Source organism: Dermochelys coriacea, chromosome 9 (genome assembly GCF_009764565.3).
Source record: "Dermochelys coriacea isolate rDerCor1 chromosome 9, rDerCor1.pri.v4, whole genome shotgun sequence".
NCBI lineage: Eukaryota > Metazoa > Chordata > Testudines > Dermochelyidae > Dermochelys > Dermochelys coriacea.
In genome coordinates this window covers 71,062,236-71,089,523 of record NC_050076.1, presented here as the reverse complement: position 1 = coordinate 71,089,523, position 27,288 = coordinate 71,062,236, and the positions used below count along the sequence as shown (strand labels likewise).

The window sequence follows — 27,288 nt, the reverse complement described above, 5'->3', positions numbered from 1 at the left end:
TTTTGTTTTGTTTTGACTGTTTAAAATAAAAAAAAAATGAAAACAGAGAATTTGTAGTTAGTGAAATAAAACAATTTCCTACTAGGGTACTCATTTAATTTTAACAAAATCACAATTACAAACAATTTGTGTTTTACTATGCACTGTAATGAAAAAAGTTAGTGTCTTCTGGTGCGTCCAGTTTCTCATAAATTAAAAGAATTTATATGAACTGAATTTTTCTGGTAGTTTTTTAATAATTCAGAGAAATCTAAATTTTTTGCAATGGTACTTTCAATTGAATTTAATGCGAGTCCTGACAAACAATTTTGAGACATGGTAGACCTCAAATAATATTTTAGTAATTTCAGTTTTGAGAAACTGCACTCACCAGAAGCCACTGATACTGGTAATGTGTAATGTTATAGCAGTGTTTGGAGTGAGGTGTTCAGGGCTGTACATCCCGCCCTTGGGCCCCCAGCCTGATCTCAGACCTGGCCCCAACCCTTCAGAGGGGACAGTAACAGACAGCGTGGCTGCGGGGGTGGGTCACCTGTGGGGAGGGGGGAGGACCAGGGGCACCCACTCAGCACTGAGCTGCCCAGGGCAGCGGGTCCCTTACTGGCTGCGGGTCCTGCCCCGATCCCGGGCTCTCCTCCACTTGGCTCCAGCTCCTCCGCCACGTGTGACACATGCGGCAGTGGCGGGTGGCGGGGAGGAGCGCATCGTTCCGGTCCCCCAGCGGTGGGGGGCCAGAGCAGGGACCGCCCCAGGGCCGGGACCTCCGCGCTGAGCCCGCCGCCTCGCCCCACGCAGGGGCTCATTGGTTGACTGAGCAGGGCCGGGGGAAAAAAAAGATGGCCGGAATGCCGCCCCTGGAAATATGCTGCCCCAAGCATGGGCTTGCTTTGCTGGTGCCTAGAGCCGATCCTTTCAAAATCACTCGGTACCTAACGCCCATTTATTTCAATAGGACTTACGCACCCAAATACCTTTTAAAAATCTGGCCCTATGTGTTTTATCCTACAATCTTTTACTCACATGTGCAATATTTTATCCATGTGAATAATTTAATTTACTCCAGTAGGCCTAAACACATGAGATAGGGCTACTCAAATAAGTAAGTGTAAGGGTTTTCAGGATCAATCCCCCAGGTATGTTGTTTTGTAGTGCTAGCTGAACATTCAAATTAGTCTTTATTGTATAAACATTTTGGGATTTTTTCTAATCATTTTATTTATAGATGTTTTCATTTTGATTCTCTTTAATTCTGCCAGCCTAAGTGTTGATTAAGGAGAAATCGTCACGATTGCCCTATTCACAAATTAAGAAAGGAATCGAACCTTTTCAAAAGCTCAGCATGAAGGTTGGATATTGAAAGCAGATAGAAATGGATCATGCAGTCAATAACAATACTTAGTTGGGGGAAAAACATTCTTTTGAAATGTTCTGTATACAAGATATAAAGCAGCACAATTATCTGCTTGCTTTCAGCAACCGAGAATGATTTATTAGTTACAGTAGTTTGGCTTTGAAACACTAAACATGGATAAGAGAGCACGTGCTCAGTCGTTTAAGGGTTCCAACATCTGACCTGACAATCTGCTTACAAAAAGTCATTTTGGAATTAGCAAATGACAACATGAGTTCTGAAATGGATATGAAATCAAACAGATTAAACGAAGGATTTCATTATTTCAGTGCCCCCTTTTAACATGTTAGCTACTTAAACTGTTTGTTTTTATGAGCCCAGATGGTACTAAGATGTATGTAAAATAAATAAATAAACACAGTAGAACAAATCAGATGCTTGGCTGCTGTTCAGTAATAGCTAAGACTAAGCTTTAGTAAATTCCCATAAAGATGTGATAACTATAGAATCTCACACAATATACTGCAGTAGGCTTACTGGCGAGGCACACCATTCTGCTTGAGATAGGAGGGTACATGTAAAACTTAGTCATGAAAATGGATGCCATTGAAAGTTCTTTGTAAGGCAGTGTAATCCAAGTGTGTCAAATCCATAAATGTGTCTCACACAACAGAAGCCACATTTACAATCCATTTAGCAAATAATGAGGAAAGTTGTAAGGATTTGGTAGGGCTTTGTCAAGGACATTTTTCAGTCAAAATTTCTCACTGGAAATATTTTGGTTTTCTGACCATATCTACTTATAAAGTGGCCTAAAATCAGGCTTTGTTAAAAAAAACAAACCAGTAACCCCAGGTTTGTCTAGGTGGAGCAGTGCACAGCTACTGTAATGCAGCTCAGGATCTGGCCCCAGACCAGTGGTGGGCAACCCGTGGGCCGCACATGGGCCGTCAAGGTAATCCACTGGCGGACCACTAGACAGTTTGTTCACATTGACTATCCGCAGGCATGGCCACCCGCAGCTCCCAGTGGCCACGGTTCGCTGTTCTCGGCCAATGGGAGCTGTGGGAAGTGGCGGCCAGCACGTACCTGTGGCCCATGCCACTTCCCACAGCTCCCATTGTCTGGCAACGGCAAACCGTGGTCACTGGGAGCTGTGAGTGGCCGTGCCTGCGAATGGCAAATGTAAACAAAATGTCTAGTGGCCCAACAGTAGATTATCCTGATGGGCCGCGTGTGGCCAGTGGGCCACAGGTTGCCCACCACACTGCCCTAGGTGAATAAATTACACTGCTTTCAGTCTTCTATCAATGAGATATTTACAGTGCTGTTTCTGGTGTGTTGTTTTAGTTGTACGTTGCTATCCATGCTATCCATATATGTTAGGAAGGACTTGTCAACAATTGGAGGATAGATCAGAAATATGTAGAGATATCTGAATATAGTCAGATGCCAGGAAATTAATACCAGACCCAATATTTAGTCTCTCCAGCAGAACAACTTTAGCTACCCAATGTTGGAGGAATCCTTAAAAACAGAAATAAAAAAAAAAACCTGAGAGCACTCTCCAACATATGATAGAGAACGTGCTCTTATTCTGATTGGTATATTACATATACTTCATAATAAATGAAATGACCACTCTATTTGCAAAGTTTACACAGATAAATGCCATCACTAGTTTCCCTAGTGTTATAGACTAAGGATGTCTTGACACTGAAATCCTAGGAGGAGGTAATGAGAAGCATGGGACATCACTTCCAGAAAACATCCAAATCATGGTATTGCATAAGTCTTGCCAAAACTGGAATCTATGCATTACTGACAGGCTATGTGGAGTAATCTGTTCCTGTTTCAGTGGAGTGACCCAGCTGGATCAAGGCAAAATATATCTTCTTTCTTAAAAAAAACAACAACAAAAAAAAAACACTTTTTTATTTCCTTCATCTGAAGCTTCACAAATGGCACTGGAGAGAGATATTTGTATAATGACACTATCCAGATGGAGGAGGATGCAATTTCCTGTTCATAAATGTGTCTCTGAATGAAGATTTCTGTTTGATGTCTCAAAATGATCTTGCAGGACTCAGGTAGCTCTAAAATAGTAAAACTGATATGAAAAGATGACGTATTTGAAATGTCTATACTATTTTATCTCACTTCCCTTGCATTGGTATTCCATTTAGTTTATAGTTGGGAGTTTCTCCCTAGTTTCAGCATATATTATACAGCACCCTCCAATGCTTTCTCCCTTACCGGAGACTGAGCATATTTCTTTGTATTGTTGCTAGGTCATGCTATGGCAAGGATGAAGCAACAAACTGGATTCTCAAATTGAACACAATAATACTACTGAGTGATCCATCTGCATGGTACTGGACCAGTCCAATTATATCTACATCTTTTTTGATAGAAATATTTTGGCTTGCCTGATAATTATGTTCTACAGTGTAAGTATGTTAGCTGAATAGTGTAAAGAACACAGTGCTGCTTCTACCTGGTACTGTTACCTGTACTGTGGAGAAATGGAAGACTTAATTCTCCAAAGCTCACAATCTAGCACTAAAAATAATAAATTTAGAACAAGGAGAGAGAAAATCTGTATTAAAAGAGAACAGTGACAAAGAGGATATAATTATGTGAGCCAAAATATGAAATAATAATGAGGCAGTGAGCTCCCAGTAACTGAGGGAATTGTGAAAGTAATGCAGAGGCCTCTGCCAGAAATACGCACACACATTTCTGATGCAACAAGAGAACTTTGATCTCAGTGAAGTATCTAAAGATTGGGCTATAATTATTCTGAGTCAAAATATTAAATAATAATGAGACAATTCCTAATAACTGAAGGAATTACAGAGTACGATAATATACTAATCTACTGCCCGCCTGAAAGAGGCAGTCAGACATTGATGTGTGAATGGTGTTAATTTTTTCCCCCTGACTCAATCCAGCTCGATCCAAGAGCGGAGCTGAAATCTAGCCAAACCAAATGGTTTCTAACTCATCTGACCTTTCTGATGTCATACAACAGGTTCAGTCAATGAGAGACAAAAAGGAAAATTCCAGGTGACTTATCTCAACAAACTATGCTCAAAATGTATAATGAAGACCAGTCTGACTCATATATTCACAAAATGTGTGCGTGCACACACCCGAGTGTAACATAAAGCTTCTGCCCAGTGGCTGTACACCTGAATAAAACTCAAGCAAACCTGTGCTGGTTTATGGAGGTAGATCAAACACAGACCAAGAATTATTTTGAGTACTTGTGTGGTCTAGAGAGGCACAGTGCACCCAGCTGTAGCAGTTCATCCAATTCTTTCTCTCTTCCTAACGTCTTAGGAATTTTAGTCCTTTTCTCTACAGTAAATCCAAATGACCCTATTCCCCCACCTCTGTCTCATGTATTCAGCCCATTCATTAGAGTCAGTTCTGGAAGCCTCCTGGTTCATTCAACACTGGCCAGGTAAAGTGCTAAAACAGGATTTGTACCGTAAAGCAATAATAATAATTGGTAGAGTACATTTTTATATGTAAACACTTTTCTGTCAGTAGTAAAGTCAGGACCATTGATGTAAAAAACATAAATACATTTTAAACTCTGATTACTCTCTCCTTTTTTGTTTTTTTCTTCTCCAAAAGAACTCCACTCTTTAACAGCTATTGAAATCTCAGTGTTTAAAAAGCCATCTGAGTGCAACAACATTGAGGTAGAGCTTGCGAGTGAAAGGCAAACTTCCTTTAGACTTTATTTGTTTATTTATTTATTTATTTGCGGGGAGTGGGGAGCTAGGTGGTTTTATTAATTTTTTAAAATTTATTTGACAAGAGCATCTGGGCCTCAACAGACTGCTCAAATGAGTAATAGAGATTTTGGAAATGCCTAGGAAAGGAGAGACGCCATACCATTCTGGGATTCTGTTTAATTTGAGTGTCTTTGGTTCTTTTCCAATTCCTGGCTGAGTGAAGAAGTTACATCCTTAGGAATGACTAGGTTTTAATTTAAATTTCTAGAATCTATAAGATTGAATAAGTTTCTAAGTGGGGTCTTGAGCCAAACATTTGCTTAGTTTGAGATGATCCCAAGCAGTATCTTTTCCTTTTTCACAGGAGTTCCATGGCAGCATTTGCTAGCATACACCCCAGTCACCTGTCCATGCTTTCCTGAGCAGTGCTGATTTTCAGTTCTGTGTATGAATTGCCTAGTGGTGTATATTAGAAGAAATAAGTACTAGCTTGAATATTATATTACACTCAGGAAGTAGAAGGCAGGAGCAAACAGAAAAAGAATAAAATTATAGCTGGCTTTAATAACAAAGATACACTGAAGGTGGCAGGGGAAAATGGTGTATGAAACTAATTGGAACAAATTAGCTAGGGAGGTTGTGGAATCAGGTTAGGTTTTTAAGATCAGGTTAGACAATACCTGTCAGGGATAGTGTAGATAATACTTAGTCCTGCCTCAGTTCAGGGGACTGGACAAGATGACCTGAGATGGTCCCTTCCAGTTCTACATTTCTATAATTCTAGGATTTAGAATTTCAGTTGATGTCCTATAGTTAAGGTTGATGCTAGCTTTTCATATGAAGCCCAATACGCAAACCTCACCTTAACTCCTTTGAAAATAACCCACTGCCTATGAAATATTATATGCCACGTTTTTCTGAGAAGTTTTTTAAAATTGCAGGAAAAAGGTGTTTCAAATTATGATGTTTTAAAAGTTTCCAAGATGAGGAAAGTCTTGAGTAGTGCAAAAGAAATGTTTTGTATAGAGGGACCTAGACCGTAATGTGACGGGATGTAGTATTCTGTTTCTTTTTATCCCTTGGTGTTTTCTCCTCTTTCTTATACACTCCTAGGGCCTAATCCAAAACTCACTGAAATCAGTGGGAGATGTTGACTTCAATAACCATTGCATTTAGCTCATATAAAGCAATTTTGGTGCATATAGAGAATTAATTTTAACCAGAGCATCAAAGTGGCAGCCTTAGGACCACCTGACTACCTTATTTAGCCCAATTTAAACTTTTGTATTTCCTGTATGTAGTTATCACAGGAGCCCCTGAGCCAGTGGGACAGCCTATGGCCTTAACTTTATAATAAACTGGTATTTAACTCAAGATGACCACCTCGGCATCAAATTGCATAAAATAGAACAGTCCTTAACTGGTCGAAGTAAAAAGTTATAGTCACAGTTAGGCCCTGGAGCAGCTGGGTTTCTTCGAGATCTTCCCTGAGCTATCTCCTGTAAGAAACAGCCCAGCCCTTTTTATCTTGTCTTGTGGGCCCTGATTTGCTTCTGCATGCTCCCAACCATTCTAGCTGCTGGAGGACCAATTATTATTGGCTCCTCCAACAGCTGATCCTAGGTGGCCTCTTTGGGGAGCTCTTGGAGGCCTGAACTCACTGTTCTTTTTCTCCAAAAAGGACAATGTCTGTGGGGTGTTCCACAGTGGCAGGGCCTCTGGCCGTGAGCAGCATATGCTAGGTATACCCCTTCACAGTGGTTTAAAATAAAGGAAAATCCTTTTGCCCCTATTTCAAATTAATGACCGAATACTATACTTTCGCAGATGATATCAGTATGTGGATCTATATTTCATATTTTCTTGTAGATGAAAGTGCAATCATTGTACCTGCTTTACCATCATAGAGAGGTAATCTAATAAAGGACTCTGTGGCCTTGTTTTTACTTGTGCATGTCTGCATGTCATCCCAATCTCTGCATATAAATTCTAAAATAATGCATATTTTGGGTTTACTCTTAAGAGTCATCTCCACAGTCCATGGCATAGTTTGCAAAACTTTCATGGCATAATGGAAATGTGTTTTGTAGTGAATGCAGCTCACTAAAGTTTGTCATTTTCTATAACAGGACAACTTCCTGCCTTTGGTACAGGGGAAACTTTTATAGATACTGATACATGGTTATCTTCCAAAGGTTAGCTATAATTAGAATAGACATCCATAGGAAATAAAAGTGAAAACATTAAAACTAAGATAAGTGGTTTATTTTTGTAGTGCTTTGATGAAATCCCCTGTGGTTAGATTGGCTGTAATGTTAAATGTATGATAATTTTGTTTACAAGAGTTTACTGACTTGTTCCCTGTTGCTCTCTGTGAAGCTGATGTGCAGTCTTCAAAGGCAGAACTGACTGCCTGATAATCTGAAAATATCAATCAAAGCCATATTAAGCACAGGATTCGTTTTAAGGCTATCCATACTGCAGTTAAGATTCATGAAAATGGAGACCCAATACTTTACATAAAAAATAATGACCAGAGATATTCCAGCATGTGCCAGACGAGACAGATAACCTTTTCTCCTTGTGAAACCAAACCCAAAATAAACTCTGTCAGATAAGATCAGAACCCCCTTTCCACTGTACTGTGTCAATCAAGCCCTTCATATTGATAATCTGAAGAAAATAAGGATGAAAACACACAGCCTATTTTTGCCTTATTAAGGTGAAGAGATTCTGTCAGAATTTGATAACATTTTAGATGCAGAGGCTGTTATAAGAACAAAATGCATATCAAATATATCTGCAAAAGGACCTCTTTATCAAGATAAAATCCTGATGAAAAATGCCACTTATTCTTTCTTTTCTAGCAGGTGGGTCTAAAAGAGCTGAAGTCAAGAATGTAAATCTATATTTAATGGAGGCGTTTAGTTTAAAGGATCACATATTAACCTTGGAGCCATTTACTTATCTTCCTAATGTGGAAAAAAGTAGATTCAGTTCTTCTGTGTTGAAAAGGTACAACATTTGCCATTAATAATCTAACATTTTTCAACAGATGTCTCCATCTTAAGCCCAGATTCTTATAAGCTTATATTCAAATTGGACAGTACCTTACTCAAGTATTCCAGTTGGTCTTATTGTGTGAGTTACTAGTGAACATGAAAAAGGTATCAGAATCTGGCCCTAGTGAACTGTATTGTTGACCATGATACTGTGGCGAAGTTATGTGTATGTGGAAATTCAATATATTGTACATATGCAATAAGTAAATATAATTGTTGTCAAGTTTGAACATTTTATATATTTAATTGAAGTGATCTTTCGCTGCCACATCCAAATGACTTACCTACCTTTCTTTAAATGGATGGGGGATTTTAAGTCCCTTTCCTAGATGGTGAGGCTGTTATAAACATCTGTCCTCCGCTCCAAAGCACTTTACTTGAGAAAGCAGATATATCATTTCAAACCATTTGTTCAGCATTGGTAACATCTACTTTCAAAGCAAAACCAAACTAGTTACGGTATGTTTTCCCCGCCCCCTTATGTTGTACCATGATATGGTTGAGTTCAAATCCAAAAATGTATTTTAGGCCAATTTCTCTTGGACTGACACAGTGCTTAAGAGATTAAAAGTATTCAGGATAGTTTTCTGCATTGCTTCTACATAATTTTGCACATTTGCACTTCATTATTTCAGAGAAAACAGGAGCTAACTAGTCACCATCATTTATTAAAAGTGCAACTCCAATGGAGAAAGAAATCAGCTTGACCAGTGAGGTCCAAGAGATTAAGTTTCACATAATGATTCAACATTCTTATCATTTTAGTTGGTAGGGAAGAAACATAATATCACTATAATGTTAAACATTTTATTAGTGTTCGGTTATAATCTGATTTCATTCTGGTGGCACAAAGCATAGAATGTCTTGAGTTTGTTAATACTCTTCTTAGAGCCAGGAACAGGGAAGGAAGGAAGAAGAATGGAAATATCTCTACTGCAAATATCTCTACTGAAAATAAGAGAAAGCAACATCTAACGCTCTGCTGTATTCTGATTTATTTTTTTGGCAGCACACACCTTTTTCGTTTCCTTACAGAATTTTTTGAGCAGTAGGGCATCTGTGTTGGCTGTATGACATTTTATCTAAAGTACATCCCAAATGTGTCCACATACTGGCTTTTTTGCATGGTTTGGCAAATGCTGTAATTCAATGGGAATTTAAAATATAAGGCAAAAAGAATCCCTTTATTTGACCATACAGTAGAGGAAAATCTTGAGTCTTGGTGCATAATGCATATTTTACATGGTATTTCAATATACACAGAACCCTTCTCCTTGAGGAACTGAGGAACTGCCAGTGTTCTCTGGACATGAGTGGTAAATATTCCCAGAAAGACGTTGCCTCCCTTGAATAGTAGTAGGACAAGGAGTATACTATTTTAATTCATATACCAGGAGGGAGGTTAAGTGATAAATTACAACTGCAAACAAATGATCACAATGGAGGAAGAGGAATCAATGTGACTATTTTCAATATTGCCCTAGAATTTTGAGGGGAAATCTCTACACACATATACACAAATGTGAATGAGGAAGAAATTTTGTGACTGAATCACTGCCCAATACATGTGCTGCTGTTATAGACTTAAGGAATACTCAGTCACTAACAGGAGAATGGAATTTTCTTCATATGGATCAGAGTACATTGTGAAAATGGTGGAAAGGTAAGAGCTGTATGCTTGATGTTATTTGTATTGAGTACAGTGGGCAAAATGTCCAATCACAGGACTCCCTGTAAGACAATGATCTTACTGAGTCCTGGGCCCTTTAACTTGTACGCACAAATATTCTAAGGTGTATACATGTTTTAGAAGGAGGAGGAGGAAAGTGATTTATTCTCTTAGGCTAGGTTTTCCTCTTTTTCTGTTTCCTTCACCCCCTTTTAGCCATTCCCTTCTTTTTCTCACATCACAGTTGGCGTGATGGTAAAGAAATGTATCAAAATCTCTTAATGAGTCCCTTGACTTAGTTTGAATTGAAGTTGTATGGTGTACATTTTATATGTAAACAATTTGAAAATTGGAAGGTAGGCTTTACATAGGCAGAATAGAGCCCTACATGACAATCAGTTAAAGTTTTGGGGAGGAATGGAGGGAGTAGAAGAAATTCCAAAATACTGAATCCAAGACAAATAAAGCTAAAAGAAATTCTAGAGCCATGACAGTCAATAACCAAGGCAATTTCTCTACTCTTTCAAGCAATAATGTACCACATGTAATGTAAAAAAATACTATATTCTTCATAGTATTTATCATAGGTTATGATTCAGCAGTGAAGAGATTAATTTTCAATATGTGGAAGAGTTTTGTGCCCAGATATTTTCACTCCAGTTTATTGACAATTTGAGGGTATTCATTCCAATTTCTGTATATTATTATTGCATATATGATAGGTTGTTATAAGTTGTTTTAAAATATTAATAAGACGTGCTGTTTAAACATAGTACAGCACATACATATACTCTGATATTTCCCTCATATTTGTTGTATGAACATATTGTACACAGTACAATTATTGAAGAAATCTGACTGTAAAGTTTTTTATGTATTGTAGTATAACTATTTCTGTCGACCTGATTCCTCTCCTTTGCTCTTTGCCCCAAGCTGGGTAAAATAAGGATCCCAGTGCAATCATCCCTTGTTCATGCAAGGATTTAATTCATCAACAAAGAAAGAAAATGAACAGGAATTGAGGAGAATAAGTATCTAGTGTACCAAAAAGTGCAGCTTCAGTGTTGGCAAACAGGAAGCAGGGCATCAGAATTTTTATGGCAATGCAGCAACACATGCACGAGTAGAAACTTGGCAATGATTTTCTCAAGAAGCACCAATATTCTCAGTGCAATCACCATCTTGTTTGCAAAGTTCATCCGTGTCAAATGTACATTTTTGTTTTCTCTGATAGCATCTAACCTTTACAGGAAATGTCAGTCACCCTGCTTTCCGACAGTAATCAGTATTGAGTTCAATCAATGAGGCATTGGTCAATTTAGTCCATTTCTCTGGCACCACATCATTACAAGATAAAGCTCATGGAATGTTGTAAGAGAGGTCAGTATTAGTGGCTGTTGAGTCTTATCCATATATTGCTAATTTGCAGTTTACAGCAGAAACATTTGGGAGAAAACAAAATAGATGTAATAGAGAATCCCTTTTCAAGAAGCTCTTTGGCAAATTTACATTTTAATTTTTAACCATCAAAGTCTAAATGAGTATTGTTCACTTTAGGTATTTCAGATTGCTCTCACCATACCTACAAGACAGCTTTTTGCATTCACCAAGGCCAAACATGATAACTCAGCAACAGCACTTTCTCCCCTATAGTTGAAGGGAGGGTAGCAAACAAAATCTGATGAAAATCTGGTGTGGGACATAGATGGAGAACAGCAATTCCACTGCATGCTTCTCCTTCCACTAACCTTTGGAAAACCCTCGACATGTGAGCACACAGCTGAAACTGCATAGATTAGGGAAGACCTCTAAGGAGTAGGTTGCTTTAAAGATAAAGAGCAGCCATTGTAAAAGACATGCTCACTTCCTAAGTGCCTTGCATAATCACAGGTTTCAGAGTAGCAGCCGTGTTAGTCTGTATTCGCAAAAAGAAAAGGAGTACTGGTGGCACCTTAGAGACTAACAAATTTATTAGAGCATAAGCTTTCGTGAGCTACAGCTCACTTCATCGGATGCATCCGATGAAGTGAGCTGTAGCTCACGAAAGCTTATGCTCTAATAAATTTGTTAGTCTCTAAGGTGCCACCAGTACTCCTTTTCTTTTCACTTCCTAAGTATTATTCTAATTATTTAGCAAGTGGCAGCTCACAAAACGCACAAGGGGCTTTCCAAATGCAGAGGAAGACGGTCACAGTTCTGAAGAGGTACAATATATATTAACACAGTCAAGTCATTTTCAATATGGGAAATCCTCCCAGGAGCTATTGCTGCTTCAAGAACATGCTTTCGCTTCCTGCATTTTCTCTGCCCTTTGAGGGATAGTGTATAGGATGAGAGCAAGAGCCAATGGCCATATGTTTCTGACGGAGATATGATGCCAGGGAAAATAAGAGCAGGGCACACTGTGATATGCTCCTCCAATATGTGAACATGAAGCTTAATTTTGGGCTCAGATCAGTGGTGACCGAAAGTTGTTACTGTCCAATAGCTGTATGATGGCCTGTGTGTTACAAAGTCTGGTGGCCTCTTCCAGTTTGCAATGGAGAGATGTCTATCCCTTATTTCATAAATTACCACCCCAAATGGTACTAATGATACCTCCTTGGTTGTCTCCATGGAGATTCCAAGGATTGAGTGAGCATGGTAATTGAGCAATCCTCTCACCAACAGAACTGGGCTCCATCATGTAAGGGCTGAGGCATATTGTTGGACTGCTGTGGTAAAGCTTGCATTGATAACGTGAATAAATATAGGACTTCAGGCTTGAGGGCTGCCAATCCCACACCTCTTGCAAACAACAAACTCACATGACAATTCAAAAGGAAGAAAGAAAGGAAAATGCAATGGATTTATTTTTCTTTCTGATAAGAAGAAAGAGAGACATTTTTAATTGCAATTTTTTCAAAGCTGGACACAGAGCTTCAGTTATTATTATTTTTCTTTAGCTAATGCTAGATACACTTACAGAAAAACATGTATTGTACCATTAAGCCCAGACCTTGGTCTGTTGCCTTTGTTTTTTAACTGAAAACAAAAGTCAGACATATTAATGTGTGGAACTTTCTTGCTGTTTGTTATTATTATGTGCTTTTATTGTAAGAAGAAAAACAAACAAAACTCCTATAGCAATTAGAATGAACTCAGAAAAACTACAAAGGTAAGTAAGAACAATATAAATACATATTCACCATATCATACAATATGTTACATTTATTCAATGCTTTATGTTGTAAGAAAACCGAGAGGGAAAAATGCCTCAAGTGAAACAAGCCATAAGAAAGGAGAAAAAAATGATAGCCAGAACATAGCCTCATGGAAGCAGATAATTGTCATTAGACAACAGTGATTTCAGTCCATAACTGACTGCCAGTTCTTTTTCACCAGACCATTTGGTAGATCTCTTGACATACAGCACCATGCCATAGTTATTGCTCAGCCAGTGTATTCTAAAAAATAAAGACAAAGGGAGAGATTTGTAAAATATTTAGGCTCTTGATTTCAATGGAAGATAGGTGCCTAATATCTTTAAAATTTGACCCTGACTGGTATCGAGTGTGTGGAGTTCTTCCTTTCTTTTGTATGTGTATTCCTTCAAGAACTGCCATGTCACTGAGGCTCAGAGTTTTAAAGGTATCTTTAAAAGAGGATTAGGTATTTAGGGATCCTAAGTCCCATCAACCGTCAGTGAGATTTTGTTTCTTAAGTGTCTAAATGCCTTTTCAAAATGAGATTTGGGTGCCTAAATCAGCTAGGCACTGCAATGCTGAGCACAGCAACACCTAGATACTTATAAACACCTGGCCCTTAATCCACTGCACTGATTACCTTTTCTTGGAGGTGTAGATGATTTCCAGTATGCTGTGGTATCAGTTGTTTTGCTGCCAATAAGGCTCTCAGCAGCCAATAATTCTGCATCAGGAAGTGGGAGACTTGGATTGATAACTGGAATAAAAGAGAAGTACCAAATATTAATTTAATCCTTAAGTGAACCTTTCAGTTAAAACTTATCATTTTTGGTCTGCTGCATGTATGTATGAAGCACTGAATCCTCCATATCTCCAGCACTTCTCTGTATCTTTATCCTGAAATTTTCAAATCTGTAAAATTGATCAAAAATCTTACATTAATGCCCACTTTGGGCATACAAGTTGCAATAAAATGAGTGTAAAAGAGGAATCTCATCATGAATTAGATGGAGACAGAGCCATTGAGGCTTTTTTAAAAAAATGTCCAATTTTGTTCCCCTTGTATCTCTATATCTCAAGTCCATTTATTAGGAATTGCCACCACCCATGTTAGTATGCCCTTCCTTGGAAGTCATTTTTTTGCTGTAACTCCTCGTGTATATTGGAAGTATTATGCTGATTTAAATGTGATATAGCTGGGCTGCCATAAATAATCCATTTCTTCCACATCACCTTACAGACCCTCCCCGGGTTACACAAGACCCGACTTATGCAAATTCGTACTTACGGAAAAAGTTCCATAAGCTAGAAATAGGAGCTTTGGGGTTTGTTTTTTTTTGCATAATGTTTGGGTATACATTTCCAACTTATGCAAAATTCGAGTTATGCAAGGCTTTCCGGAATAGAATGATTGCGTAAGTTGGGGAGTGTCTGTACTTTGTTAGTTCTTACCACAGAACTTCAGGGATTTATTAGTCTGCTGTCCTTCAGTCCTCTTTGATTTTATTTATGTAATCAATGGCTAAAGCTTGCTAATTGTTGTTTATAATCCAATTTAACATGCAATAAAGCATACCAGCATGAAACAGGAAAGCAAAAAATGAATATGGATGGTACAATAATGAAGCAATTTCATTTTTATTTTTTATGTTGTGCAGAAAATGTAGCTGTATCTTAACAACAAAGGAAATGAAACGCAGATGGTAGAAGGGGATTTCTATCTAGATCTTCCCTTAAAATTGACTGCAATGCAGTAGTCCTGTTGTGATAATTGGGCCTACATATTTACAGTAACCAGTAATAACAAATGTTGATGGAAAGTAGGCCAAGTTTCTTTCAATAATGAATGCAGGTGCAAGAGAAACAGACAAGACTAAATTAGTCCAAAGAAAAAGAGGCCACGTTGATATGATTCAAGGACTATACTGCAATCATGGTTGGTAAAAACAGAAGATATGGGATCAAAATTGGTGTGTTGGATATTATTAGGCAAAATAATGAGGGGATGGGCTATTCCCATCACTCCCTTTTTGGGTCCTTAAAGAAAGAGACGTTGAGAAGGAAAGAGGGAAGAAAAAAATGGAGGTTACTGAAGGAAGCTTCACTATGATGGCTGCCTTCCTCACCATCTCCTGGGATCCAAGGCCTTAGTTATTCTAAACCTGAGACCAGACCAGGCCAGAGAGAAGAATCTAGATCACATCACCTCCTATACCGGCTCCAGCTGAATCCCAAACATTACCCGGGATGAAATGCGATCAGACTTTAACAGCAACAACAACTCCAGCGCGTATCAGTTAACTTTTTTCTTTTCCTCCCAAAAGTCCAGTTTTGGACATTAACAACAACAACAACAAGACATCCAGCCTATCTCAATTAACTTCTCTTTTACCCAAAAGGATAGTTATCTTTGATCCATCTATGAGACTGTTAAGGGTTTTTCCCTGTTAAAACTCTCTCCAGCTAAAGGGAAAGGGAACAAGAAATGTTATTAAAATGAAAACCTAATTTAATACTTTACATTTCAAAATATTTTAACTGTTTTTCAGTCTTTTCTTTAACTGTAATAAAAGGTTGAAAAGGTGTTAATGGTGTGTTTGCCAGAGTCCTAAACAGGCTGTAAACTCTAGATACCAAACTCTGGATCTTGTTTAACACTGTTTCGTGATTGATGGTGACTGGGTTATGTTAATGACTTTGGGCCCCTATATTCCATCTACATTAAATAAAACAGTCCCCATCTGAACTTGCTTCCAACAGAATAAAAATTGTTCTACTGCCACTGTTAATTGTGAACAAAAAGTCAAATAACATTAAAGTTCAGAATTTAAACAATTAAAGTAGAGAAGTTCAGAGTCAAGAGCCCTTATATACTCTCTAGCTCACCCAGTTGAGTACTGCTGCTGTCTCAAGGTACTGATTATCAAAGGTGCTGAGCACTCACATCTCCAATGGAAATCAATGGTAGCAGCATTTCAAATTATGAGCTTCAACCTGCACAGTGCCATGCAATTTCCATTTTCCAGGAGTTGCTATCAGTGTATGTATTTAGGATTTTCAAAAGTATTCAATCTAATTCTGTTCCCTTTATGGGAGTCTTACTGAAACGGGAGTAGAGTAAGGCCAACGCCAAATGCTCTGGGAAACCCCACCCTTAGCCCTGGTCTACACTACAGAGATAGGTCAAATTTAGCCATGTTAGGTTGATTTTATAATGAATGCATCTACACAAGCAACCCCGTTCCGTAGACCTGAAGGGCTCTTAAAATCAACTTCTGTACTCCTCCCCGGTGAGGGGAATAGCGCTAAAATCGACCTTGCTGGGTCGAATTTGGGATAGTGTGGATGCACATCAACGTTATTGGTCTCCGGGAACTATCCCAGAGTGCTCCAATGTGACTGCTCTGGACAGCATTTTCAACTCCGATGCACTAGCCAGGTACACAGGAAAAGCCCTGGGAACTTTTGAATTTCATTTCCTGTTTGGTCAGCATGGTAAGCTCAGCACAGGTGACCATGCAGTCCCCCCAGAATCGCAAACGAGCTCCAGCATGGAACAAATGGGAGACACTGGATCTGATTGCTGTATGGGGAGAAGAATCTGTGTAGGCTCAACTCCGATCAAAAAGAAATGCTATTATATATGCCAAAATCGCACAGGGCATGATGGACAGAGGCTACAACAGGGACACACAGCAGTGCCGCGTGAAAATCAAGGAGCTCAGACAAGCCTACCAAAAGACAAAGGAGGCAAACAGTCACTCTGGGTCAGAGTCCCATACATGCCGTTTCTATGATCAGCTGCATGGCATTCTAGGAGGGTACCCTATCACTACCCCACCACTGTCTGTGGACACCTGCAAGGGGGGAGTCTCACGCAACACAGAGGAGGATTTTGTGGATGAGGAAGAGGAGGAGGAGAATGCACAGCAGGCAAGCGGTGAATCCATTCTCCCCAGCAGCAAGGACCTTTTTACACCCTGGAGCCAATACCCTCCCAAGGCAAGATCCCTGACCCTGAAGGCAGAGAAGGCACCTCTGGTGAGTGCACATTTGTAACTACAGTACAGGGTTTAAAAGCAATAGTGTTTAATATCTCATTTGTCCTGAAGATTTGGGATGCATTCGCGGCCAGTACAGCTACTGGAAAAGTCTGTTAACATGTCTGGGAATGGAGTGTAAATCCTCCAGGGACATCTCCATGAAGCTCTCCTGGAGGTACTCTGAAAGTCTTTGCAGAAGGTTTCTGGAGAGGGCTGCCTTATTTCATCCTCCACGCCAAACCAGTAGCAAGTAGTCTGGAATCATTGCAGCACAAAGCATGGCAGCGAATGGTCTTGGGTTTTGGTCGTATTCAAGCAACATTCAGTCTATATATTTCTGTGTTAGCCTCAGGAGAGTGATATCGGTCATGGTCACCTAGTTGAAATAGGGGAATTTTTGTAAGGGAATAGTAAAAGAATCCCGTTCATGCTGGGCTGTTTGCGCTTGGATAAAAGGGATCATCCCTGAGGATAGCCACTCGATGGAGGGAGGGGTGAAGGGACCATCCCAAATAGCCACGTGGAGGAGTGGGGGGAGGTGTGTGCTGCACATCCACCATAAAAACACAGCCCCTCCTTTTAAATAACAAACCCAACCGGCATTGCTTGCTATGGGAAAGGAGTGTGCTGCAGTTGAAAACATTCCCACATGTTATGAAGGCGTTAAAAGCCAAACCCACGTACCCTTTGGCTTACCATGGCTGCCTGGAAACTGAATTCATGTGCCACCATACTGGCAGGCACTCAATAAAAAAGGCAAAATGCGATTTTGTACCTAAAGTACTTGTGCTGTCTACTTTGAATTGCTTGATTCACTGTGAAAGAATCTCCCTTTTGTTCTCAGAAATGTATCATTTTAAATTTTACTTCCTCTTTTTATTCCCCTGCAGGTGCAAATGTTTCTATGCTTCCGCTCTCATCTCCATCCCAAAATTAAAATCTACAAAGGGGGCAGGTTTGAATTAAGGAGAAACACACTCAACTGTCATACCGTAGCCTGGCCAGTCATGAAACTGGTTTTCAAAGCCTCTCCGATGTGCAGCGCGCCTACCTGTACTCTTCTAATTGCCCTGGGGTCTGGTTGTTTAAAATTGGCAGCCAAGTGATTTGCCTCAACCTTCCCCTTACTCTCACAGATATTATGGAGCACACAGCAAGCAGTAATAACAATGGGAATATTGGTTGCACTGAGGTCTAACCTAGTCAGCAAACTCTGCCAGTGAGTTTTTAAACGTCCAAAGGCGCATTCTACCACCATTCTGCACTTGCTCAGCCTATAGTTGAACTGCTCCTTACTACTGTCCAGGCTGCCTGTGTATGGCTTCATGAGCCATGGGAGCAAGGGGCAGGCTGGGTCTCCAAGGATAACTATTGGCATTTCAACATCCCCAACAATAATTTTCTGGTCTGGGAAATAAGTCTCTTCTTGCAGCTGCTCAAACAGCCCGGAATTCCTAAAGATGCGAGCGTCATGCATCTTTCCTGGCCATCCTATGTTGATGTTGGTGAAATGTCCCTTGTGATCCACCAGTGCTTGCAGCACCATTGAAAAGTACCCCTTGTGGTTTATGTACTGGTTGGCAAGGTGGTCCAGTGCCAAGATAGGGATATGCGTTCCATCTATTGTCCCACCACAGTTAGGGAAACCCATGGCAGCAAAGCCATCCACTATGACCTGCACATTTGCCAGAGTCACTACCCTTGATAGCAGAATGTCAGTGATTGCATTGGCTACTTGAATCACAGCAGTCCCCACAGTAGATTTGCCCACTCCAAATTGATTCCCGACTGACCGGTAGCAATCAGGCATTGCAAGCTTCTACAGGGCTAACGCCACTCGCTTCTCAACTGTCAGGGCAGCTCTCATCTTGGTATTCCTGCACTTCAGCATGGGGGAAAGCAACTCACAGAATTTCAGGAAAGTGGCCTTACGTGTGTGAAAGTTTCACAGTCACTGGGAATCATCCCATACCTGCAAGACTATGCGGTCCCATCAGTCTGTGCTTGTTTGCTGGGCCCAGAATCTATGTTCCACTGTATCAACCAGCCCCATAGCTGCAATAATGTCCCAATTGCCATATCCAATGCTTTCAGGAATGTCTGTGTCCATGTCCTCATCACAATCGTCCTCATCTCTTAGCCAGGTTCTGCACATACTGCAGTATAATGCCTGAGGTGTTTACAATGCTTGCAACAGCAGTGGTGAGATGAGCGATCTCAATTCTTGCCGTCCTATGGCGTCTGCATGGGTAACCCAGGAAAAAAGGCGCAAAATGATTGTCTGCAGTTGCTTTCATGGAGGGAGGGAGGGGAAACTGATGAAATGTACCCAAAACCACCCACGACAATGTTTTTGCCCCATCAGGTATTGGGAGCTGAAGCCAGAATTCCAATGAGCAGCGGAGATTGCAGGAACTGTGGGATAGCTTCCCATAGTGCACCACTCCGTGAGTCGATGCTAGCTATGGTAGTGAGGACACACTCCACCGACTTAATGCGCTTAGGGGGGACATACGCAATCGACTATCTAAAAATTGACTTCTATAAAATCGACCTAATTTCATATTATAGACATATCCTTAATGTTTGCTGCTCTCTTTAAGAAAGTAGTCAGTGTGGAGTGAGGATGTTAACTCTGAATATGCTTACACTGATCATGTTTTATCAGTCACATTGCTTTCAGTGTGAGATCAGGTCTACATTAAAAAGATAGGCCGACCCTGCTATGTTGCTCAGCGGTATGAAAAATCTACACTCCTGAGCACGTAGTTAAGTTGACCTGACCCTCAGTGCAAAAGTGCTAGGTTGATGGAAAAATTCTTCTGTCAGCCTAGCTACTGCCTCTCTGGAACTACAGAGATGGGAGTACCCCTTCTGTTGCTATATTGAGTGTCTACATCCATTGAAATATCACTTCAGGTTCAAGGAACTTAATAGTTCAGCATTCTAGATACTTTCATGTTCTACCTATTGGGACATATCCTAAACTGGTGTAAATTAATGGAGCTACATCGATATACACTAGATAGGAGCTGGCCTAATGTAACATTATTTCAGAGCAGACAATTATATATATGTCTTGACAAAGCAGCCTTAAGCTAAAAGAATTGTAGCTAAATATTGAAAGATGAAACAGTCTTTGCTTTCAATTTTTTTATTCATCAAGCAAATTATATATTTTTTATCATTTTAGGATCTTTATTGTAAGCATTTTAACTAATTTTGAGATCTTAAAAGTAAAAAGAAAACCACAAAGTGTAAACTTTGATGCATTAAAGTCAAGGTTACTACTGGTTAATTCATTGCTAATTACATGAATTTATATTAAGGCATTTCTCTTGCTGACAGGCTTAAATGCCGTTATAATTAGGTGTAAGACAGGACTGGCTGCTAGAAATTAAGGTAAAATAGAACCTCCCTGGCTGGATAGGACTGGGTTAATTACTAGGTTAAAAAGAGCCCATCATGTCACTTTGGAGAGGGAGGGAGGGGATTATCAACATAGAAGTTATATTTTGATGGCTATTTCCATAACCTTAGAAGCATTACTGGGAGTCCTGCGTGCAAAATGAAGGGAAAGCATATTCCAGTGTTCCACTTTACCATTGACAGATGCCTTTTGTTTAAAGTACTGCAGACAATGATAATTCATATGGGGCTAAATTCTGCTGCCACTATAGAAAGAAAGCAGAATCTATTATACATTTACACTGATACACAGTGGTGAGGTTTTGGCTTAAATTTCAGTACAGGAATACAAAATCTAAACTGTAAGTGTGGTACAAAGAAGCAAAAAAAAAAAAAAAAAGAAAGAAAGAAAGAAAAACTGCTCGGGGGGGCTTTATCTTGTCCCCTAATATATATCTGGGAAGATATAACAGCAAGATCTAGATACCCTGGTGATGGGTGGTTTAGAAAGATAGGGATACAATGTTTGATCCATTGCAGCATTTCTGTGCTGCCCAGGCAGCATAAAGGGGCTGTATAGATAGTAAAACCAGCTCCCCCCAAAAAACCTGACAGAGATTGCACAAAGCTGTCAGAAAGGCGGTACATTCAGGTGCTTGTCTGACTGGTTGTTGCTCACATGTCTCAGGGGACAGAAAGGAATTTTTCCCCAAGTCAGATTGACAGTAACCTTTGGGGGTTCTCTCTTCTCTGCAGCATGAAGTGAGGATCACTTGCCAGGGTTGTCTGGGAATATCTTGCTTAAGCAATTCTCTGCCATTGTAGGGGCCTTAGGCACTGGTGCACTTAGGTCCCTGCTATTCACTTCCTGTGGCACATAATAATCTAATCTTCTGTGGGCTGTAATACTTTGGTTTGATTTCAGTTGCTGGGTTTAGTGTGTGGGTGCTGGGTGATTTGGTTGCCTGTGATAGACAGGAGGTTAGACTAGGTGACCTGGTGGTCCCTTCTGGCCTTAAACTTTGTGACTCTTTGACAGTGTTTGGTACCTTTCTTCACTTAGCGATCCCCAGTGCTGTGGATGTGCTGGGGACATATTGGAGGCATATAGGGGGTTACGTACATGTTACATATAGGTACATATAGGGGAAGCTTGCACTTTCACTACTCATGTTGTACAGCACCATTCCTGTGGATAAGATGATAGATCAAGTTCAATCTCGAAGGCTATCTGATCAATATTTTTCCGCACAAAATTCACTCAATAAAAGGTGTTTTTGTGTTATGACTGATATTCTGAACACAATCGAAGCTTATGAAATACCTAGATGAATTGTAACAAAAAAACCACAGTGCTAGTTTTTCGCAGCTTAATCTAGAGCTTTTAAAGTCTTTTTCTAACATCAGCTAGAAGAAGTTGTCAGAGAGCAATGTAAGCTTATCCACCTCTTATGGGTGGACCATATTGCCATGATGGTATCATTAGCCCCTCAAGGACTCAGAACCTAGGCTCTAGGTCTGAATCTAGACTCCTGCATTCCAGCAGTTTGCTCTGCTCATGCTGATGGAAGGAAGAGTACTTTTAAGGTCAGGAACAAGTTCCATGCTCAAAATTATTATTTGTTTGGCCAATGTAATGGAGATTTAACATGGGGAAGAGTAAAATAATTCTGAGACAAATATATATTGTTATATTGCACTTTATTTTGTGGAATTAAGAATTTGCCAAAGGTTGTGACCAGGCAATTAGGGACGAGTTTCTTGTAAATTGGTAATTGTCAGTAATATCTCATTCAGATACCTTGATGTCTTATATTCCAAGGTTGCTAATAAAGTGTGGATGACCTCTTACTTTCATCACTATTGTTTCCAGTGCTATTTTGAATAAATAGCCTTATCTTGAACTTGTCCTCATTAGTAGGAGATTATATTTTAACTGTTACAGCTCAAGTGATTGGTTGTGCAGTATTGAGTTGTATTTGGAAAGGGTCTGGCAGAAACTTCTTTAATGTTAAAACTACTTGTGGTTACTGCTTAGCTGTATCATATTCCTTCTTGGTTTAGTATTTGTGAGTTTGGCATGATGTATTGGCTAGATAACTTTTTCAATGTTTCCAAATGCATTTCCTCCCTCACTAAGCCAATCTGGTGAGAGTGCATTAGGGATGCTAAGAATTTACACCCTTTTCTAGATATATTTAGTCAAGAGAGGTTGATAGCTTGTCACTTGAACATGATTATCTAATATTTGTCTTAGTTTGACTACATTTGAGGCAGAAGCCATGGATAAATAAATATCAATCTTTGTTTTCTTTATTCCCATATCAGCGACATTGAAAGATGGCTTACACATTCAGAATAGTTATTACTGTTTAGAGTTAGCCAGACCTCACTTTCATATTAAAGCCGCTATTATCCCTTTCTTTCACTTACTTACCACGGTAAAGAAAATACCCCCATCTTTAACTGCTGTTGGGCTGTCAGCAAAAACGTATTTGATATATTGAAATCATCTTTTTATCAGTCTCTACCATCCCACACTGGAAGAATGGTTTCCATATTGTCAAAGTGAACCTAACAAACTAACATTAGAAAACTCACAATTTGCGCAACAGCCCCCCCAAAATGAAATAGACATATTGATTCCAAAATTCATATCTGACTTTTACAGTCTATAACAGGATGGGAGAGTGATGGAACCCCACAAAAACATGCTAAGTGATTGCTGTTGTATCACAGTGGAGGTGGGACTCATTAACTACACTCAGAATATAAGGAGAGTGAGAACAGAGAGCTGAGACAGAGAGGTCTCTGCCAAGGAACTCTAGGAATAAAGAAGTTTAGGAAGAGCGCATAATCTGAGGTTTCAACTTTGTTGGTGTTATTTGTGTTACCAGTGAAGCCAAACTCCAGAAGAGAGAGTGAGTTTGGATTCAAAAGAGTACTTATAGCTTCAGAACAGAGTGGGAATTCCGATCTGCTATTCAACTGTTTATAGGATGCTTTCTCAATCAAAATGCAAAACTTAATTTATCACCCTAGAAAGACAAAGTTGTCAGCTTTGATAATAAACATAGTTTTCTTAGCAGTTACTATAGTTATCTTAATAATTATCCGAATAATACAAGATTGCCCCTATCTGGAGAAAAAATGGCATGAAAAATGTTGCCTAACTTTCTCACATGGGCAGGGCATTTGGCATGTCTTACCAACAACCTTATCAAACTCCCTCCCTCTTAAATAGATACTGCAATACTCTGTGAAATAAATAGACTCTGCAAAATGTTAGCGGCATCAATACTGTCTGACAGCTATATCACATTCACTCTGGCCTTGTGACCAAATTATTCTCTCTTCTGCTGACAAATCTGTAATCTTTCTTTCCAGGCTTTGAACTGTTGTATAGCACTTTTGACCAAACTGTGCATATAAGGCATAGATAGAGACAACCCTATTGCTGTTTGCCTTATAATATTACTCCTAATAGTGAATAACCTATTTTTTTTTAAAAAAATCTCTGACCTGGTTTGGATCAGGAAAGGCCAATTTAAAGGTCTGCAAATCTCATCCTGCTGTTTGTCAAAGGCTCTAACAGCGAGCAACTTTAAGCTCCAGAGTGTGAGGCCAACTATGGAGAATACTGGCCACTCAATACATTGTAATCCTAGAGGCTAAAACAAAAGACCTGTCTTCTCTGCTAAGTAAGGGTGTATTTTTGCCTCCGGGTAACTAACTTGCATGAGCTAAACAGGTAAAAATAGTGGAGACGAAACACTTTAGATATAAATGAGGTCAGTCACTGGTGGGAATATAGTGTTGACCTTACTGTCAGTGGGAGTTAGGCACCTAAATACCTTTGAGGATCTGGGCCTAAGAGCTTTGTCTGGCTTCATAAATCAGTATGAGATTCCAGCACTGAAACATGAATTACAATAACTTTTTAAGCTTATCCATAATAATTTAGTAACAAAACATTTACTCAACCCACTAGAGCAATAGAGGTTAATTCTAAGTCTTTGGTTCAGCCATCTAACTGGATCAAATATACAATGATCTTCCTGACAGGAAGATTTCCATGGTTTTGGTGAGAACATTGCATGCACTATTTTTTTCCTTATGACAAATTAAAACAGAGAACTGCAGGTAGTAATCTAACTTCTTTTTGAATAGCCCTTAGATTATTTCGGTAGTTGAGAATTTTTTTGTTAATCATAATGCAAATGGGGCTTCCTAAAAAGTTTCTCATTAATATATCTGCCACATATTTCTAAAAATACTCATAACCCTAACTCTATCTCAAATTTATGCACTTATACCCTACACTGCCTCACTTCAACTTCTTTAAAAACAGTAACTAAAACTAAAATCAAGTACAGTCTTAACAATTCTGAAAAGTGAAGACTAAAATCTACCTGTGAGACCATTGTGTATAATACAAAAGCAACATGTGTTTTTTAAAATACGACATTGATTTAAGATCTAGCTACTGTAATGCTCCAGATTGTCCTTTCTTCTCCTTCACTAGGGTTTTGAAACAAACCAAGGAGATCCCATTCCAGGCTTTATAAAAGACCAGTGTTGGCTTTAATCATGTATCACGTATACAGTCACTAGTTCATCCAGGGATTCTTTTCACACCCACCCAACCCAAAAAGCTATAATGCTCTCAAGAGCCCAATCTTGACTGTTTTGTTATCTGATTTTCTTCTCATCTCCCAGTTAGAATTGTGCTTCTCTCTTTTGATATTATACTGCTGGGTACATTAAAACTAACTAGGCAAACAGATGTCTGCACAACCTTCAAGTGGATATTAGAGTGAAGGGCAGCTAAGGCCATGGACAGCTGAAAGGGGGTTGCTATAGAATGCTCTGTTGAAACCAGGCAGGAAGTGGCTGGCTGCTCATTGGGTACAAATGCTTGTGGGGAATGGGATCTGCTCACAAACTGAGAAGGGGCTGTGTGTGTTTTTACTTGACATGAGACCTTGGAAAACCAAGGCAGGCCTTGCACAAACCACAGTTTCATGTTGGTTTAGAACTTGACGTGTCTTAATCCTAAGTAGTGCTTCAACTGGGATGGCTGTGTTAAATACATCTGACCAAATAAATTAGTTCTTTGTATTAATATTGAGTATCAGAATATTCATTCCACCCTAACCGCAATCTGGAGCAAAATGACTGAGAGATCAAAGCAAAATCTGGGCTAAACAATCTTTTTTGGGGCAATTCCTTTTCTCTTTACTCACACAGATATTCCCATTGATAATTATGGGACAGCCTGTGTAACTGAGGTGAGCAGAATTTGGCCTTTTGCCTCAAAAATACAAAATAACTTTCAAGTGTTCGTTCATAAATGGCCATCGTTCAGACTCCTTACATTCTTTGCTATAGAGCATGTCACCTTTTCAAAATCAAGATGAATCTGAAGAGTTCCAATTTAGCTGAGAGAGATTCTCTCAATTCTGATTTTATCTATTGGTTTATAAAATACAGATGATGGATAGATACTAAACATGAATTTATAATAGGTATACTGTGGCAGCTGGCTAGATGTGTCTTTACCTTTGTTTTCCTTTGTGAAGCACACCCACTGCTCTGCTGCTTTCATATATAATGACAGTATAAAATTCAGTTTGCAGGTTCCTAACCGAGGAGGACCTCAGCCATGCATAAAATTAGCAGTCTGCATTTAAAAATAAAAATAAAATAATCAAACTCACTGAAGCCCATTCTGCATGCACACACATGAAAGCTAGAAATTGCACAGAAAAATCAATATATTGTCCTACCACTGTGATATCAGATATAATAAATGAATTTATTGAGTACACTCCCTGAATTTTAAGTATAGTAAATGTGTATTGTTTATTGTTTTTTAAAACCAGGGTGACTTAAAAGTGATCAATTTATATTTAGGTAAATCTCCAGCAACTCTTCCTAGCCCTCCCTCCTCCAAAACAAAACAATAAAGATGTAGGTGTGTCTAGGTCTCTGTTTCTGATTTCAGTATTTGCATTGATTGTTGACAAACTTTTTGAAGTGTCCACTTATTTTGGAGGCCTCAGTTTTTATGTGCTCACCTAGGCTTTGGTTCTCAGGTGTAGAAAGCATCCCCCTTTCTATGTAAAGACAATGAGAGTGGCACACGCTCAGTATCCCTGAAAATCAAACCCTCCATAGGTGCTGGAACTAGGTGTAGTGGGGATGCTGCCACAGCCCCTGGCTTGAAGTGATTACCATCATATCCAGGGTTCATAGTTTGGTTCACAGGCTCTCAGCTCCCCCTCTATACAAATTATTCCAGCACCCCTGAAGCCCTCTGTAAATTATAGTAGAACTTTGGGGTTCTAAACTTGGCTCAGATACTAGATTCTTTTGTAGCCTTTGGCAAGTTACTTTCCTTCTCCACCTCTGTTTCTCCATCTGCAAAATAGAGAAAATGGGTGTGATTGTTGGTTAAATTTGAGGAGCACACAGCATCACACAGGCGGTATGGGTGGAATGAAGTAAATCTCTGTGCTGATTTGATCCTTCAGCATAAATTAATGCAATGCTCCACAGAGCAATTACAGCAATGGGAATCACCAAAGAAGGGCGGGGGAACCCTGGCCACACTACCTTTCCCCCAGCTTCACCACCTATGCCAGCTGCAGGGAATCTGAATGCCTTAGGAGCTGTGATGAGCAATTTGTCTCCACCAAAGGATCCACCTAAATTGGAGTCCTCCTTTTTTAGCTGATTATATCAGCTTTTCAGAGAGGCTTTGTAGAGTCAATGTGATGCAAAGTGGCCATAATGTAGTCCAGGATTGGGACAGTAAT

The 27,288-nt window shown here is 39.5% G+C and overlaps 1 protein-coding gene across 2 annotated transcripts in view; it reads left to right on the top strand.

Moving 5' to 3' along the window:
* PCDH11X (protocadherin 11 X-linked) overlaps positions 1-27,288 on the top strand; it is a 983,439-nt gene that overhangs the window by 184,052 nt on the left and 772,099 nt on the right. The gene's annotated exons all lie outside the window — the stretch shown is intronic.